Genomic DNA, 16,221 nt, shown 5'->3' with positions numbered 1-16,221 from the left:
CTGATATTTATTATTGATTCTTTCTCTCTTTTTGTCCTTGATCAAATTCTCAAGATATTTTTAGGTTAGTTTTGTCCCTTTCTCACACACACACACACACAAAATATCTTGCTTTTTACTGTTCTGAGAGGCTGTCAGAAGTTTAGCTTCACTTCTCAACCTTTTGGCCATTCCTCCCAGAACTGGAAAATGCCTTTAATGGAAGAGGGGCTCTAAATGCCAGGATCTGCACTCCCCTTTATTCTGTCTGGTAATTCTGCTGTTTCTTATTCACATCCCACTACTTTCAAACACACACACACACACACACACACACAGTTGAGGTAATCTAGTTATTCTTGTGGGAAGCACAATTATTGAAAACTAATGTTTAATTCTAAATCTGTTTATTCCAGAACTTGTTCACTTTCTATCCTCTACCCTACATACTCAACCAATGCCAAGATCAAATCAATATTTATTTTATTTTATTATTTTATTATTTTTTTAAATTATTTTATCTCCCAATGTATTCTTGTGATTCTGTGGGTGATGTAAGTCTTCTTTGGTAGGACCACTCCCCAAACCACCAAGCCCTACCCGACAGACACAGATGCAGAGCTGCACATATAGTAGTCAGTAACCCTTACTGAATAAAAATAGATCAAACTTAATAAAGGAGGAAATATTTTTCAAGATTTTTTTCTAGTTATGCAAGCCATTCAACTGTTTCACAACCTGGGTCTCCAACAATCAACTGATTGTATTGTGTGAATACTGCATAAAAATCCAGAGTCTGAGGAAATCCTCCACACTGGACATCTGAAAATTGCTTCTAGAACACCTGGGTGGCTCAGTTGGTTAAGTGACTGCCTTCGGCTCAGGTCATGATCCTGGAGTCCTGGGATCCAGTCCTGCATCAGGCTCCCTGGAGCTGCTTCTCCCTCTGACCCTCCTCCCTCTCATGCTCTCTGTCTCTCATTCTCTCTCTCTCTCAAATAAATAAATAAAATCTTAAAAAAAAAATTTTTTTTTTTAAATTGCTTCTATCCTAAATCCGGAAGCATCACCTAAACCATCAGTTTGAACAACCCCAAATGAATGGAGAAAAGAGAGCTCCATTCTCCTCTGTGATGTTCTTTGCGGAAGTTGTATGAATATTATCAGTAAAGAGCAGTCCTAAATGTCCTCCTTTTAATATACAGCTCTTTTTTTTTTCCCTCCCATATTACATCCTTTCTGACTAGGTTTCTAAGCTACAGCTTTGGCTTCTGATGATTTTTCATATCATCATTATTCCAGACTGAAAGCCTTTAAGTAAATAACCAAAACTTGAAACATTGTAGAGGATAATTCTTACATAACACAAACTTCATTATATGGTTCTGTCATCCTCCCCTCCTTCCTCCAATCCCTTTTACTCTCATTTTTTTGTTTACTTAGTAACATTATTTCTTGTGTACTTTTACACCATGTTCAATATAAATGGTATAATTAGCAGTGGAAAGTATTTTGTTGTCTTCCCGCATTTATTTATGTTCAAAGGATCATGTAAAGTTCTGCTACATTAAAATTTAATTTGAAAGAAAGCAAGTTTTGTTCATTTCTCAATGTAATGACCATTTCTGTTCAGCTTGTATGAATGATAAAATATTATCAGCCCATGTTTTTCTATTTGGTTTCTAGGCATTTGTGTAAACTAGTTACAAAAAGCAAGTGTTGCTTTGTTAGGCATGTGTTCAAAGGAGTATTGTAGAGACATATTTTATTCTGGGCACCCTGTCACCATGTAGACAGGGCCCAATCCATTATGTAGCAGTTAATTTGTTAATCGATTGACCAATTGGTTCAAGGATTTTTTTACTCTTAGATTACCAAAAACTAAAAAAAAAAAAAGGAAAGAAGGAAACAATAAAAAAAGCCTCCTCTGTAGGGTAAATTTAAGGAAATTGCATCAGAATCGAAAATGTACTGGTGTTTACAGATCTAGATTAAATCTGACACAGATTGGCAAACAATGAAAAAGGTTCTCTTGCTTGGAGCATAAACATTTTGAATCTCACCAGCCTGATGTTAAACCTCAGAAAATAAGTAAACTGAATTACCCTTCTGGGGTAGATATGGAGGTACTAGGAGGGAGGGAGATGTACCCCTAGGTTTGCTGAGAGTCTAGATTTTCTCACCAAGGTCAAGAAAAGGGCAGGATGGTTTCTATTCTTCTAAGTCCTCTTACAGATCTCAGTCCCCTCTTCTTTCTCCCAGTCGGTAGCTTGGAAGTAGAAACGAGTGGAGAAATGCACTATGAATATATACATGCTGATACCAAGGGTGTCCATAGTATCTTAAGAAGGGGGAGGATTGTGAAATTCACAGTTAAAATTAATTTATATGGATGATCAGATTATTATATATGCAAAAGATAAATCAATTGATTGCAATTGCCATTAATGAATATTTTAATAGAGAAATATGAGTCAAGCCAATTAATTTTTATGTAGCAAGTTCATTTTTCTCTCTAGGTTAACTTGCATTTATTTTCAACTATATTTTTTCAAGTATGTATTAGTGGTGTGTGTGTGTAAGAGAGAACAGTATTCTTTTCTTCCCTCATTTATTTTTCCATCAATTCTTATTGATACATTGTCTTTTACATGCCATTTCTTCCTTGTCTGCTTTGAGGGAATCTTATTTGTAAAATATATTGTTACCTTTTCTCAAGGTTGTGATTTCATATCATGCCAAAGATAAAATTTGAAACCTAACTGCTTGAAAAAGACCTCACATGTTCTGTTAGCCCATGGTGCTGGTTCAGATAGTCACCTCTGTGCTGATTTGTTCTTCACCCATTTCTCTCTATAAAGACAAGGGTAAGGTTGCTTGAGTCCACCTCCACATTCAGACTCCATCTGCAATACTGCATGTAGAGGATATCTGCAGAAAGCTTTTCCAGAAATACAAGAGTTCAGTATTTGCCTCCTATCTCTTAAATCATGATTCACCCAAGGGAACAGAAGTTACTGAGCTTATGCTAAGTGGAAGCACTCATTTACTCATTGTTGCATTGAGTTCTAAATACCCTCAGGGCCAAGAACAGCCCCTTCACCTGCAGTTGCACTACTAATTTCTGATAAGAATGGTGTTGAGTAAATACTTTAGGAAGTATGACCAGGTATGGGAGTGCAGGGCATCCTGTCCAAGAGAAAAGCAAAAAGCATGCTTAGCATAATCATTTAAGGGTGATGGGCAAGGCCTTTTTCACTTGAGCCCAAGAATTTCAGCAGATTCCTCTCCAGAAACATTACTTGCCCTAGCTGTCAAATGCCATTTTTAAAATTGTATTCCTCTGTTCACTCCGTTCCTGATTTCTAACATGCAACTCTCCCCCTGACATCAGCTTGACCCCCGCTTACTGCTCTCCACTGCTCAGATGCCAACTCTTATGGGAAGCCTCTCTGAACTGCTTCTTGGTTATAGGCATTTCTAATATTGCCACAATTATGCTGTAACTTAATTGTTATTGTCTAAGTCTCTTGTCCCGTCTTTATCATTTGTCTCACAACACCAAACTTAGGAGCTCTTTGAGGCTAGGGCTGCAGTATTTTATCTGTCTAGCTCCAGCCTCTCTGAATTCTGGTATGTAGTAGAGACAAATGTTTGCAGAGAGAAATGATGAAGTTCAGAATTATTTAAGGAATTCCCTTAAATCAGTAAAGATTACATAGATTTGCAAATGCCCTGTGACAAAAATTGCCCTCTTGCAGCAAGTTCGGGATATCCATTTAAGTCCTGTTCTTTTCTTGGTACTATTCAAATTTCTTTAGTTAACTTGCATTTCAGGACCAAGTTGAAATAGCAAAGAAACAAACAAACAGTACTCTAGATTCTAGAGTCTAGAAGAGTGGTGATCAAAGTTTGGCATGCCTCAGAATCTCCTAGAAGCCTTGTTAAATAAATAAAGCACAGGTTACTGGGCCCAGCCCCAGAGGTTCGCATTCTGTAACTTGAGGTTAGGGTCTGAGAATTTGCTTTTCAGATGGTGCAAGAGATGCTGATCCTGTCTGTCCAGGGACTCCTGTTGAGAATCGCTATTCTAGAATGCAATTAGCTGCAGCTTCTAGTTATAGGCAGACATTAGGGTTATGCCTGTGCATTTGCTAGACAGAGTCTGGAGATTTTAATTTACTCTTCATACCCTGGTTTGGTGATGTTCCCAATCATTGTCTCATTTTGCTAGGGCATTGTAGGGGTGAAGTAGGCAAACAGCTAAAGTAGTGGGATGGGGTCTGTGTTTTGTTAACCTTTTGTAAGTTAAGTTCACAAAGATTTGTTTTCCTAGGCTTCCCCCCACCCCTTGGGATTTCTTCCATCAACCCCAATCCACAAGGTTACAGCAGGAGTCTTGGTGGCTCTTTTTGTAAAAAAGAACATCATTCCCATGGACATACTGGATTGGTCCAGGAGTGAACATCTGGTTAAAGCTAGAGTTGAATAATCTTTCTCTTTTGAGAAGATCTGAAATTGGCCTATGAGACTCCTGTGTCCATGTGGCTTTATTTTGAATAGAGAAGATAAAACCATAGAGCTATTACCAGCCTTTTTCTATTAGGTAGACTGGGATACAGACCAGGCAGTCTAGGGCAAGAAAGGTGAGAAAGGCAAATTACAGCAGAGCAGAAATGAGAGGGGGCCAGAGAGTAGTGATAAAATCTCAGGCCCTGGGCCTGGTGCATTCCTGAGACCCAACTCTGTGCTTGCCCTTAGGTCCCATGGTGCCTTCTGTGCATTTATAATGAACTCTACTTTTTGCTTAATCAACCTTAATTTGGTTATTTTTCAATGAACATACTAAATAATACATTATCCCAGGACATCTTTAAATCATAAATTAGAATATATAAGAATTAATTCTGATGTAAGATTTTATTTAAAAAAAAAAGAAACCTATAGAAAAAAGTATCTGTTGATTTTTTTTTTTTTTAATTGGTTATTTTGTGATAGGAGAACTCTGTGATGTTCATGAATTTTCTTCAGAATTCCTTAGGACTTTCTCATAGTAGATTACATGAAATATGTCCAAATAAACAAATAATGTCTTATTCCTCACATTTCACTCTAAGAAAGAGTATTTTGACATAAAGTCTGAATTGAACTACAGGAACAAAGAAACATGAAAGGATTGGTGACAGTGTAATTCATTTAGAGTAAGAACAGGAGAAAGAGGATAAAAGGTTGAAGGACTTGAAGAAGTTATCAGTGGTATTTGAGGAAAGTGGGAGTAGAGAGTATGGATACAGCCTGAGTCCTTCTCTCAAAATTGCACTGGAGTGGGTTTTCATAACTAAGAGATAATATAGGCATGGCTTCTGCCCTGGCCCATTCCATTTGATCTTTAAGACCTAGCTTCCTTCTCACTTTCTCTAAGATATTCCCTGATTTTCCTGGTTCAGTCTGATTACAGTCTCAAATATCTGCAGTTGTTACTGCACATTTCTGCCATTAGGTTGGGAATTCTAGCCATTTCATGACATTTCCATTATTGTTTTCTGCTGGCATTTGGTGTTTTGTTTTAGAGTCACTTGTTAACTGTGTGCTCAGTGAGTCAGCAAATACTTAAAAGTCAGTGTCTCAGTATTTTACTGTCATTGCAAACTTCACAGATACCTCCAACACAGAAGTACAAATACTAGAATTATGGAAGAATTACAGTGATGTAACCTTAGACTTTGGTGTCAAAAGTTAAGGTCATCCTCTGTAACACTTTACCTCCAGATTCTTTATTCAATATTTATGTGCTCTTTATTGTAACCAGTTCGGTTGAATTAGGGGACATAGCTCCCAAATCGGCCAGGATAATTTTATTGTTGGCTAGTTATTTTGAAAATCTGTTATTCTCAAAATACCCAAACTTATAATAGTAATTAGTAGTTCTCTGAATTCTGAGCATTCTGAATTTAACTCATATCAAGTGTATGTGTGTATGTGTGTGTGTGTTTAGATATGTATATATAAATTATTAGAACAGAGTCCTAATACATACACACACACACATGTGCACACACACAAAAGGATGGGGCAGATTTAGAGCATTATTTTCATATTAAATATATATAGGTATGTGTATATATATGAGCATATATGTGTATATATATACATACACATAGATGTAGAGAGAGATGCATTACTTAGGGGAGTTTAAGTCAGATATGCACACAATATCTTTCTTACACAGAATCCGATAAACACATTCTCTCACTATGTTGAAATTCTTGGATCATGTAATTTCACATGTCCCCCATATATAGATGATGCAGCACAGCAAATACAATTATAATTACCTGCAATCAATACAACCAATTCCAAATGGTGAATACGATCTATGAAAAATGGTGATTTAGGATACTCCCACAAACCACAATTACAAAGACATAAAACCCTCCAGGAAAGAAACATTTATCCCAACAACCTGTTTATTACCACAGAGGAAACTGAATTGAGTTTCATAAACTTTGCATCAAAATTGAGTCTCTTATCTAAAGTGAAAGGAAAACAGTAGTTAATCCTTATTTAGCCTCAGCTCCTGGGAAGTCAAAATTACAATGGCAGTTTTCAGCTGGGCAAACTGAGCCCCACAGAGTACACCCATTATCCTAATGTCATGTTGAGCCAAGAATTGACCTCCTTCTTGACCTGGGCCCTTGACTTTTCCTTCAGGGCAAATGGAGAGTCTGCCAAACATCATTAAGCATGATTTCTTCTTCTAACAGTCTTTCGATCTAAGCTGTATTTTACTTAGAATCCACACAGGGGAAAGCAGCGGCTCAGTGTCCCGCTAGAAATGAGCAATAACATTCAAACGAAAATTGGAAGCTGAAGATCTAATCATTAACAACAGATGGTTCAACTTGAATCCGATAAACAAGTTTTGTTGTTTGCTTTCCTTTCCCTCCTCATCCACTTGAACTTCGTGCGAGCATGCTTGCATGTAAAAGTGCTGGTCCCTAAGTCAGCAGCATGGATGGCTCACCTGATGGAAAGAAAGCTTTTGTGGCCAAGTTGGAATCTTTTCAAATTGAAACAGACTTGATAGTCTGATGTTGAAAGCAAGTCCCAAGTCTGTAGCATGCCTGCCCTCTTTGTTTTTTTTGTGAAAATTTAGCGACTATAGTGTCATTTAATGTGCTCCAACAAAGCCTTTTCATCTGGTCATATTGCTGTTCGTTGGTCTTCAGTCAGGGCACTTGCCTTCCTAAAATCACAAACCCAAAGGGTATTTGTTATGCCTGCCTTAAATCCTCCTCTTTGTGTTCTGTTTTAAAGAAGACCTAGAGGATAGCATATGAAGAACACCACACTAGAGAATATAATGAGCACTGGGTGTCTCTATCAGAAAGCTTCGTAGGCATAACAAGCATGCACACGTGCCCCCCCCAGTTGTAGCTCCTGAGAAGCAGATAATCAAGCTTTAGATTTTTCTTCACTGTCTGTAGTGGGTATATAGTTAATACTTTACAGAGTGAAATACCCTTCAAAGCATGTAGATAAGTAGTTCCAATGTTATTTTATGTGTAGTCCATTACTGTATCCTTAACCTCCAAATGAGTGGAAGTAGGTTATAGAAACAGTACAGTTTATTTTTAAAAATGTAGCTTATTATTAACTAATCATCACACAAAAGTACAGATGACCATGAAGAACAATTCTTTATCATACTTTCCACAATAACCGTAGGGGAAAACTCAGCAGAGGAACCTCTTGCTTTATTTAGATGAGCTCACCTCTTACTCTCTCTAGCTTGAGAAAGGTGACCTGATCCCCTTTCTAAATCTTCCAGTTGCCCACTGGTCATGCACCCAGAGCCCCTTATGATACCTGTTTCCATTGTGGAGACTTTCAATTCATTACTTACGCAGAGAACACAGGGGATTTTTCAAACTCCTGTGTTGGCATCTCTTTCTTCCATGGACGTTAGCCCTAATTGTCAAGCATTTATTTACAGAAAGTTTTTCTTTCTATAAAGCCATGAAGGTACATGAGGCAGAAGAAAAATGAAAACTGAAATTGTCTCTGTCTAGCCTCATGATCATAACAAATATGAAATAACTTATTTTGCATTGCCAGAGTTAATCTTAGTATAGTGTTTCTGTTGCATTACTCAAAGGATGTGTGGTTGTCATTTTCTTCTTCTTCTTCTCCTTCTTTTATTTTAGCTTTAGTCACATTGCAGAAGAGTAAATTCTGCAAGCAACAGACTGGGTGGAGATCTTCATAATACATATATCCATCAAAGAACCCCTATTCAGATATATAGATATAATGTATCTATATTATAATATCAGAATATTATAATACATTATATGTATTATACACACACACATATATGTGTATATATATATAGAGAGAGAGAGAGAGGGATAAATATCTTCAAATTAGCAAGGAAAAGACAACCCAGTTGAAAGTATGCAAAAGACATGAAGAAGCATTTGACCAAATAAATAAATAAATAAATAAATAAATAAATAAAATAATAGTACTCAAAAATCCAAAAGTATGTGAAAGAAGTCATTAGGGAAATCCATTTTAAAACTATATTTATGAAAGGACTAAAATTAAAGACTGACAACATCAAGGGTTGACAAGGATGTGAAGCAAATGGAAATTGTTGGCATTGCTAGTGTATCAGTTGAACAAACACTTCGGAAGATTGGTAGTATCTACCAAAGCTAAATACATGCCTTCTTGTATCCTTTTTCTAGGTGTCCCATTTCTAGGTATATTTTATTTTTACATATTTGTACTTTTAGGTATCCTTACCCATTTCTGGGTATATTTCTAGGTATAGTTCAAAGAGAAGTTAGAATTTCTGATGCCCTCCTTTCAGGAATTGTGTGAAAAGTACAGTGTCGGTGCCTATACAGTCCTAGACTGAGACATTCTTGGAGCTCTGATTTTAAAGAAAGAATAATACAGGTCATTGGGTAATATGGGGAAAGGAAGAAGAGAACTGATTTGGACAGAAGCCTCATCCAATCTGAATAATCAAGTGGGACTCAGGCTTTGATGTGGGAAGGTACTAAATAGTAGTCATTCTAGTCCGGTGTCAGAAACCAAGGGCACAATTGTTCGGCAGTAGTGGAAAGTACATACCCAGAATGTCTGGGTAGTTCTCATTATCAGAAAGACTTCTGATGCCCCATTGCAGGGAAGTACACCAAAATCAAGGTCCATCAACAAAGAGAAGAAATTAAGAGAAGTACCACAGGTTATTTCAATGTCAGGACTTGTTAGCTTCAGGGACAGGCTCTGACTGTATTAAGTTGCTAGTATGGGTACTGGGTCATAGGTAGAAGCTCCTGAGAAGGTACAATGGTCATTTGGGCATCCATGGGAGGGAGTCTACCCGAGACTTTCTAGAACTCAGGAGTAGAAATTGCAGACTACCATCCCCACTCTCACTAATGGGGAAGCAAAGTTTATCACATCTAGTCAGACTGAGTTCTTCTGATTAGTTTGGGGATCAGGCAAAGCTCATATAGTAGATGGTAGGCTTTCATTTGGCAGACTTGGCAGGGAAAGCAGGGACAGTCAGGAGCTAACCCTGGGGAATATGTCTTTTCTCAATCTCCGGCAGAGTTGATACAGTAGATTAAAAGTATCTCCCAAGAGTTGGTCTGCTTTTTTGTTTACTGGTTGTATGCAACTCCAACTGATTGACTTGAATGCACTGATCTAAGTTATCGACCATACTGTTGAACCATCTCATAAGTCTCTGATGATGTCTGTATATGTCGCTGATATCACTGATCAGTGTAACTCAACTTGAGAACACAAACTAGAATACCTTCAATGGTAGAGGAACTCAATGGTTGGACCCGTTTACAGTTATTTATATTTCCATTTATTATTATTCTTTGAGTAAATTGTGTATTTCCAAGGATACTTAAGGTTAACTGCTATATTTAAAAAACCATATATATTTTTGAAAAAGTGATATCTTCTTGAGGTTTGCCATACTAGTCAATCACTTGTTGAGCTATTAATTAAAAACAAGGGAAACTTGACTGGAAGATTTCTAGAGGTCTTTTTGTTTTGTTTTATTTTTGTCTTTTTTCCTTTATTTCTTAACCAACTGTTGTTTTTTTTTAAGATTTTATTTATATATCTGAGACAGAGAGAATGAGAAAGACAGAGAGCACGTGAGAGGGGGGAAGGTCAGAGGGAGAAGCAGTCTCCCTGCCGAGCAGGGAGCCCGATGCGGGACTCGATCCAGGGACTCCAGGATCATGACCTGAGCTGAAGGCAGTCGCTTAACCAACTGACCCACCCAGGCGCCCCCCTTTATTTCTTAATAATAACAATCAAGATGTCTAACTTCCATTTTCAGTAATGATAATTTGTATACTTTTGAGCAATAATCAAATATTGCACACTTACAACATTGGTGGCTAAAGTTCAGTCATTCATTAAAATTACTTTTTTTTCATTTTTTTCTGTAGATATTTGGATAATCTTAATACTAAATTTTGAGTGCCTTGAGGAAAGGAGGCAAGTCATTTGCATAGTTTTGCTTCTAACTCCAACACATTGACTGAAACATCAAAGTTTTTCAATGGTAATGAAAAGAATAACTATATTATTGTTTCCAATTCTTCCTTCTGCCTTCAAACAAGAGGATTATGCATTTCTGCTTACAGTACTTTCACTGCACTTTTAAATCTGGGACTGGCCATAAATCTAGCTTTGGCCAATAAAATGTGGACAGACATGACATATATGATAGCTGAACAGAAGCTCTGAAAAACACTGTGGGGTTTCACTAACTCCCTTGATCCTGGAAGGAAGCCCTCAGAGTCAAACAAGATCCCAAGCAGCCTGAAGCAAGAGATCTGCTGTGCTGGTATGTAACTTGAGCAGGATATAGATCTTTGCTGTTGAAAGCCACTAGAATTTTACAGAGCTGATGAATATACTCAATCATCAATGAATGGGCAGGTGAAGTGTGTCACCTGTTGAATGCTTATTAGCGTAACCAAAGTTGTGTTTATCTGTGGTATATGAAACTGATTAAGCAGTTAAATAGACATGTCCTACTTGCAGCAAATTCAGGAGAGGTTCTTTCTTACCCGAGTGAACAAAGCTTATGACCCAACATCAAGAACCAGGTCAACTTTCCAGGGCTTAGAATACAGAGTAGGTTTGCACACAGAAGGCATGAAAAGGAATAGGACCTGTGTTAATTCTGTCAACTAGGAAGTTTGTGCTTAGGGTTTGGTTATTATTGGGTAAGTAGACTATGCAGTATACTATGAAAATTTGTCAGTTTTTCTTATATCCCAGTTGATTTCTTGGTTGGTATAATTTGTTGTGTGTCATAGTTTCTTAGCAAAGTTGCTCCACAAAAGCATTACCCATTCCCCTGCCATTTTGATTCAAACACAGTGATAAGAAGCTTTTCATTTCAGCCTGATTTACTGTTAATAGTGGTAGTTCCATTGAAATTGTTGGAGAAATTTGGGTCTTCGTAGATGGAATGCTTTAGTCTGCAAGTAACAAAAAGCTCAATTCAACACAGCATTAAAATTAAGTGGTATATAAGTTTATGTGGCTGAAAGACTGACGTCAAGTAGGGTCCATATTTCTCTTTTCTTTCATGTTTTCAGTTCTGCTGCATTCATGTACATGTTCTGGACTGAAACTTGGTTTCATCATGTTTATTTTTTTTAAATGGTATTAAACAAGGACTAGGACAGTATTTCTTATATCAAATTGAAAAGAAAAAAAATGCTACCCTTAAATTTTGGGATAGAATTTCTCCCTCAATCTAACTGGTATAATTTTGGTCAGCATTTTTCTCTTAGTATCATGCATAGAAACACCATGCACTAATTAGCTCAAGCCTGGATGCCTGAACCTTTTATTGAGGGGTGGAATTGTGGTCAGCTTCCCCTAAAATGATGGCCTGTGTAGGTGATCAAACATTATTGGGGGTTAGGTTGTTATAGGAAGTAGGGTCATGGATGCCGAGTCCATGGGTCCACTCCACTGGTACAGAGCCTAAATGCTAGGGTGTGGAAAATCAAATGAGTGTAGTAATAATTTTTACTTTCTTCCTCCAAAGTTCTTTTATTTGCTGTTAGAATTACACATTCATAAATCAACACTCAATTCATCTCTTTACTGTCCCTTGAATACAGTACATTTTCATACCTTCGTGTTTATATTGTTGCCTCTGCCAGAGATGACTTTCTGTAACACATCTACTTATTGAAGTTCTACATATCCTTCAAGACCTGGTGAAATTTATCTCCTCCTTGGAATCTGTCCTGATGAGTTCGGACCACAGTTATGTCATCTTCCCATGACCCATATACTATCTTATGACAATATCAGTACCTGACATTGCTGTTGCTTACCATTTCATTAATCTTTGTGTGTGTTCTAAGCCTTGCATTTCATATTTTATTATAAGATTTGACTTCTAAAGGAAGAGACCATGTCTTTTTCATTTCATATAGTTTTGTTTTTTTTTTAAGATTTTATTTATTTATTTGACAGAGAGAGACACAGCGAGAGAGGGAACACAGGCAGGGGGAGTGGGAGAGGGAGAAGCAGGCTTCCCGCCGAGCAGGGAGCCCGATGCGGGGCTCGATCCCAGGACCCTGGGATCATGACCTGAGCCGAAGGCAGACGCTTAACGACTGAGCCACCCAGGCGCCCCTCATTTCATATAGTTTTTTAATAATCCTCCACTAAACACAGATTGATTGCATAGTAAACTTATATATAATTTGTTTTCTCAGTAAATACTGAATGGTAGAAATATTAACTTTTTTTTTTTTTGAGGGATAACAAATATTGCTTTCAAAATTATATTAACACTAGAACCTATATAAGTGCAAATTTATTTTACCTATATATAAGCAAACCTTTTTTATACCAGCCTGGAGAAACAGAATTGGAACATGAAAATGATTATCCTTCATCACGTAAGATTATTTGAACCAGCAATGGTCATTTATAGGAAGGCCTTCTCCTTGTACAAAAGGATTCATCTTAAGATTCACTGAAGTCTGGTTATTTCTACAATACAGGTTTGGTTTGAATCAAGTATAGTAGACCAGGATTTGGGGGCTGAATTTGAAGAATATCAGGGTCTCCCTTATTGAGTTTTGTCCTCTGGTCCTGTTCCCATGGGTCACAGCTGACTCCTAGAGATGCCTTCAGTAGTACAGTGAATGAAAACAAAAAAGAGATTACTTTTTTTTTTCTTTTTTGTAATACATGAAGCAAGACTCAACAACTTGGACTTCATTAATTCATTCATCAAATATGTATTGAGCATCTGATTATCATTTTCTAATTTGAAAAATAAGCTATATTCTAAATGTAAGTTTCTGTCTAGCTCTAAATCATGCTGTTTCCCAAGATCATACAGGGAGGCAATATCAAGAACAGAACTTGAATTTCAGATTTTATAATTAATGTTTTTATGCACACTGCCTCTATGGACCACCCTTCCCCCATCCCTGGGTCCTCACAAGTTTCCCAGATTTCCTGATGACTTGGGATTTGAATGTTCATGACATGATGGCTGGTGAGAAATGGGCTGAGTCTGTGGCCTTGAAGGCAAGGGTAGTTGCCCCATCTGCCTTTTCTCTCCACTATGTATGCTTATTGAATGGAGATGCTTACCTGTTTTCATTAGCTAATGTGCTTCAGGCAGTGCTCATCCCAGTGACTGACAGGAAGGCTGCCATTCTTGTCCTAACTCCCCTGACCTGCCTATTAACATAGCCTTCCCCATACCCAAGTGTTCTTCTAGGCACTCTTTGAATCCAGTGATCCACTGTGGGAGGACTCTGTAGTTTGTTTCTAGTATTAATTTGATATAATTGATCTTGGAAAAGGCAATTAGACACTACAAATTATTCTTTTTCAATTAAATATTTAACCACAACAGAAACAAAGAAGAACCTAAATGCATTAATTTAAAATCTTTCTCCATGCAGAAAGCCAAAAGAAATGCAGGATTATTTTTCCTAGAAGTGAGAAATTATCTGTAAAGAATGCAGTAAAAATAAGAAATATTTTAACTTAATTTGTCAAGAAAATAAGATGTCTGTAGTCCTCTGTTACAAATCAATTATACTAATAGTGAAACTTTATACAAGTTTACTTTTATTTAATTAGTTGCATCAGTATGTGCTGTAATTGTTAATGCATCAAAATATAAATGATGAAATAAGATTAAACGGCAGTTCTCAAAACATGTATATTTTACACTGTGGGGGAAAAATCACAGCAAAATATGAATAATGTAAACGATAATCTAAAATGTTAGGTTTGTTAGAAATCATTTTTGGATGAGAAGAGTGGAAAAAAATTTTTTTTCCAGAAGACATCATAGTAAGTTCCCATCCAGTAACTAATTTACCCCCAACCTTTTTTTTTTTTTTTTTTTAATAAAGATCCTGATGCCTCCAAGGAGTGAAGAGATTTGCTCAAGGCCAGCCTAGCACCTAGTTTATTAGAGAACTAGAATTAGAACCTTGATTTTATGAAGTCTCAGACAAAGCAGAGCTCTTCGACTTCATAACGCTTCCTTCCATTCTCCAGTAATGATAATGAAACATACAGTTCTCTTTGATTCTCAGAATTTCCCCCTATGGCTAACACAATTTACTTGATATGTGAGAACATAGCACAAAATAAAAGTTGCATTGAGTCACAGGGAAATAAAAATCTTACCCTATTTTGTGCTACTAAGTACAGCTGATACTTTGGATGCTGAAGGGCAATAATTTAAACAAAATTGACACTGTGCTGGTTTTATGGATTTCTAATGCATTTCATCTTGGGTACATTGGACATATTTCTGCCTTGGCTTCTGCTGCATCTAATACTGAGGTTTGGAAATTTATACAAATGAAAAACTGCAGGCTTCCTTTTTGAAAAAGCAGGCAGGCACAAATACTGTTTGGGGTTTTTTTTGTGGGATTTTTTTTTTTTTTGTATTTTTTTTTTCCTCTCATACTTAACTTGGTTGCTTATTAAAAAGCTACACACATTTCAGGAAGGAAAGAAAAGCACTTGGTTAAAAAATTGATTTAATATCCTCCTGTCTTTATTTTGTAGTTTATCAAGTGATTTATTTTCTTAATTTTTTGATATTTTGATTGAATTGTTCTCTCTGTGTTTGTAAACTTATAAAATTGGCCTGTTTTGTAGTAGAACTTCAGATCTAAGTTCTGCGGAATGTCCTATCTAGAAAACAAAAACACAAAAAGCAATGCAAAGAACGACAAAACAAACCCATAGCCCGTAAATGAAGACAAAAAGAATAAAAACTCTTTAAGTACAACATAAATGAAGTAGAAGAGGAATGTAGAGCTTTATTCAAGTTTTCTCGGATCCCTTTAATATCTTGCCCACTGGATATTGCTGTCATATTTTCTTTTGAGTAGAAAACAAGAAAATGACCCTATTTTCCCCTTGGCAGGTTGGTATAGAGAAGGAGGTAAATGTATGTGTATCTCTCCATTTCTGTCCCCGTCTCTGTATTTCTCTCTCGCTGTTATAATTTCTGTCTTCTAGAAAACTTTGTATTTTCCTTAGAACATGCAGTGCAAAAGTGTGTGTATCTTTGGAATTTTATGAACAAAGAAAATGACCATGTTTTAGAGACCACAAACCAGACCATGTGGTCTACCGATGGATTTGTTTTTAATAATTTGTAAATCTGTTGATATTAAAATTTCCTCAGGCATCTAAGCATTGAGAGTTAGACTTTTAATGAGCTGCATATATTGGAAGAAATAAAAATGCACTCCAGTAAGGTAAGTATTTCATCAGTTGTGTGGATGGAACAGCTATGTTAGGCTCCCATGGCAGGAGCATCCCAAAATACACATGAAGGGATCTTGGATCCAGCATTAGGTAAATATGCTTCTGCTTGTAGTGGATATGCACAGTACTTCCTAGCAAGGTCTCATCTTTATGAGAAAATCCAGTATATCTTTGTCTGTAATTCTCTGTCATCTTTTTGTTACTTTTGATATTTAGAAACTAATATAAATTTTAATTATAATGCTTACTGTCATGATTCATTTATTTTTAAAATAGTGGTCTTCATAGATATTTTGATACCTTGTAGGAAAAAACGGGTCAGAATATTTTAAACTGAGATTGGCTAAGGAAAATCTGAGTTGTATAGTCACTAATTTTATGTATCCCAAAGTGGGTATT

The sequence above is a fragment of the Mirounga angustirostris genome, unplaced genomic scaffold (genome assembly GCF_029215605.1).
Source record: "Mirounga angustirostris isolate CCGP_5_RB_7025 unplaced genomic scaffold, mMirAng1.0.hap1 SCAF_14, whole genome shotgun sequence".
In the NCBI taxonomy this organism is placed as follows: domain Eukaryota; kingdom Metazoa; phylum Chordata; class Mammalia; order Carnivora; family Phocidae; genus Mirounga; species Mirounga angustirostris.
Note: the sequence above shows the minus strand (reverse complement) of the source record.